Here is a 4,351-nt window from a genome sequence, read left to right on the forward strand (position 1 = left end):
CGATCTCCTCAGGAGTAGCAGTAGACTTATCAAGTTCTTTTAACTCCTTATCGAGGACATATTCCTTGTCCTCATAACGAGTAACCATCCTGATGTTCCTAATCCAATCCATGAAGTTGGAACCATCAAAGATGACCCTCCCACAAAGATTCATGAGAGAGAAAGAACCAGTTGGGTTAGAGCCTGAAGCATTAGTGTTGGAAGACATCTGAAAGAAGAGAGTAAGTTTAGATTAGATATTTAGGATCCTTAATAAGACACCCAAATGTAATATTAAGGCTAGGATCCAATCACAATATATTACACTTAGAAGAGGGATGCCGTAATCTAAGTAATAATATATTTGAAAGGTAGGTGAATGACGATTCACCAATTTCCACCACGAAAACAAAATGATTTATTAGGTTTAATTGGATTTGAAATTCCTAGATTCTTTTGAGATTCATTGAACTTTTCAATGACATGTTTCAATCTCGATTGTCCCCTTCAAGTTTTGTGACTGGGATGCCGAGGATCACAAAACAAGGTGTGAATAACCATGCTAATTCACTTGGTACCCTTAATATTATCACCTAATCAATGTGCCGGTTAACCACACACGCTCCATTGATCTATGACAAACATTAAGTCACCCTTCGTGATCCTTACTAGTCCTAGTTACTGTGCCGGTTAACCACACGCGCTCCACCAACGACTTGGTAAGGTACAAAGTGTGAATTCCATGGACTAGCACCATGTTCACATTTTTCCTAAAATAACTAAGATTGGGAATTAAAATAGTTTAGTTACTTTATAATATTCATTATACTTTTAATGAGGATTTAAAGTCATTGTTCTACCCGTTCGGCGAACGACCCTCAACCGATCAAGCAAGCGGTGGGTGAGAGTATACACCCATTAAGTCGTCATTTTATAGGCAACAACCTTATACCCACCTTATATACCGGCTTCGTGAATGAGGCCTACTAACGGTAAAATGACTTATTCTTATACATATATATAATAATTAACCATTAATGTTATAAATAGTATAAGGGTTGAATTTTAACTATTAAAACTCTAAGGGTTGGAATTAAAGTTTATTAAAGTGTGTGAAACTTTACAAATTCCAAAACTTGAGGGCAAGTTTTGTAACTTTGCAAAACACTTCATTTCATAACTTATGAATTAAAGGTTCATAAAAATGAAGACTCTTCATTTTCATGTAACTTATGTGTTTTAGTGTGTGTTAAATAAGAGTGACCTTTGGAAATCCATAACTTGAGGACAAATTATGAACTCCATTAAAACACATAAATGATCAAGAATTAATCCTAAACAATTCAGCAAATAATTCCTATCATTTTCTAAATTCATAAGAACATGAACATGATCATCAAAAATTCAAGAATTATATGAACACATAAAGTCATGGAATTTTGATATATGCTATTGCAAATGGATTAGAACAACCATTACACCAACTAAAATAAGTTTTATAACACCAAAACAGGTTAGGGTAATGTTCCTAGTCCATTTCCAGCAGCAAAAGTCGGAAAACTGCACTCTTTCGATCCTACTCGTCGAGTGCATGAACTTACTCGACGAGTAGGTTGAAGTTTGCCTTGGACTCGTCGAGTCCCCCCAATGGACTCGGCGATTCCACCATGCAGACAGCAACGATTTCGACTTTTTTCACTATTTTGCATCAAGTATCAAACAAGCAAGCCTAGGCTCTGATACCACTGTTGGGTTTTGAGCAATCTAACACTTCCTAAGTGTGCATGCAACCCTAATAAACCTTGGATCTATGTTTGTCTAAATACATGCAAAATAATAAATTTTCCAAGGTTTATAACCTATCTAACATGGCATGGGGAACATTTCAACATAAAAGAGTTAGAAGAGATTACATACCTTTTGGTGAGTTTGGTTCTAAGGAGTTTGAGGGCCAAGCACCAATAGTGTGAATGCCTCAAATGGAATCACAAAACACCACAAACTCTTGGAAAACATTGAGAGAGTATACACACTTGTATAGAATCGGCCACACACAAGCACACACACACTAGTTCACTAGTTTCCTCTTAGGCTCCATTTCATGCTCCATAAGCATGCTTATATAGTGTGCATGGTTAAGGTGAAACCGTAATAACCCATGTCTTTTCCTTTCCAAGGATCCATGGGTTAAAAGCTCCATGGATCATCCATGGACTTCCACATAAGCCTAGCCCATTAACAAATGAGTATTAGCCCACACTATATAAAACAAATAGCCCATAATCTCTAAATTAATTCATAATTAATTTAAGACTAAAACTAATTAAATAACGTAACTTCATATTAATATATTATAACTCATAATATATTAATAAACATATGTGTATAACTCTCATAAAATTATCCATAATAGTTTGGATGAGATGCAACCCAAATGGACCATGCCGGTCGGGTCAAGTATATACCAAATAAGTTATGGACTTAGACACCTTATCCAACACCTTTTGCATAAAAGTTTCTAATCTAGATATAGATTTTCAATATTCAATTCCCAATATGGACACGTTTCCATAATTTTTCATATGACAACTCATTCTTAATAGAATCTTTTTCTATTTAAAATAATGTCGATATGGTCCATCTAATATGGAAACATTTCCATATTTTCCAATACTATACTACTAACTACTCACATGCGATCAATCCTCAGTGAACTTCGGATTGTCCTTTGATAGTTGTTTAATTATTTTGGTCAAAAACCGATTCTAGTCTTTTTTCCCTCTAAATGCGCTAAACATTTGGAAAATTTTAGAATGGTCAAATATTATAGCACTTGCAATAGATCCTGTACTCGAAGCGTATGGGACACGATGCAAAATGTCTTACATAAAGATTTGATACTTTATCAATCTTTTTCCATAATGTTTTATTTGCTATGTTTTCAAATTTCAAATTGTGAAGAGGAATGCCGTAATCATAATCGAAATTTTAAGAACACACTATGTACTTTTGATTAAATTTATTAATATTCCACAACCTAAGCCTTTAGATTTAAAATGAAGCATAATATTCTCTCCCTTAATTATAGGAAAACAACTATTCAATCCTTATAACTTTGCAAAGAATGATTCTTGTTTTCTATAATTAATATTGCCAACTTGCAATACTTTACTTAATAGTCATACAATCATAACATTTATGCTCCCACTATCATGATGATTATTATAAAACGTAACACTTATGCTCCCACTAGCTTCCACATGTATTCATAAACACTTTAACTTTCAGAAAAACAATACCTATTGAATTTCTTAAGGCCATGTTTCTAATACTTAGTACTTTGATAATCTTTTATCAAATCTTCTTGAACTTATACACTTTTGCCTTAGATAGTTCATATGTGTGTGTAAACAATTGAGACTAATTGCCAAACCTCACAACTCAAATCATGGAAAGGGATACCGTAACCATAATCGAATTTGAGAATGCAATTTTACAATCACTATCTTTTAAAATCTTTCTTAGTGAAAGCATTTCCTCACAATCATTTTCACGAAGGAGGAAATCTTATGACACTTAGATTTAAATGGTGTATGTGTTTCTATCCAAGTGAATTTGTTAAAACCAAAGTTTACGACAAATTCAAACTCATATGGACCGAACTTTCTTAATCTTGATTTCTTGCCTTATGGTAGCACAGCTGCCCACCATGTCTTCCAAGTAGTTAAGCACTTCACCTTTGCCTATCAAAATACTTTCCATTGATCAAAGTCCTTGCCTTTTATGCATTCAAACGAGAACTCACAGGACTCATATGCACAATTAACTCAATTGAAATGGCATAGAAAACAAAATAATGTCAACACGATAGGTTATAAACCTCAAATCGTGTGTTAGTGATGATCGATAAGGTTTATTTGATTTGTTCTTGAAACCTTTCAAGACCATTAAGACTCCCACTGACTCCTTGACATATAAGATTCTCTTGTCAATAAACATTTCTTGACAACCAAATATTCAAGAGTTAGTGTAGTTTTTATCATAACACTTCATAAAATGGTCCTAGTTGGTCTTTGTCTTATCCAAGACATCACAACTTTCCACATTTGATGAATGTTAAAAACCTTCTTAATACTTGTCACTTATTGCCACAATCTTAACTTTAAGACTTGTTATTAGAATGAAGTATGATTGACTTTTTGATTTAACCATTTCTTCAATTCTTGATTCCTCTTCTTAGACATACAATTGTACTAAGACTCACTTAGAGGATCAATTGAGATATGGTTCTTAATCATTAAGACCTATCATAAAGCATAAAAGGTACTCTCCCTTCTTCTTAGAATGGAGAAACTTTTATCTTTCTGCCTAC

Source organism: Lactuca saligna, chromosome 8 (assembly GCF_052625555.1).
Source record: "Lactuca saligna cultivar CGN05327 chromosome 8, ASM5262555v1, whole genome shotgun sequence".
Lineage (NCBI taxonomy): Eukaryota > Viridiplantae > Streptophyta > Magnoliopsida > Asterales > Asteraceae > Lactuca > Lactuca saligna.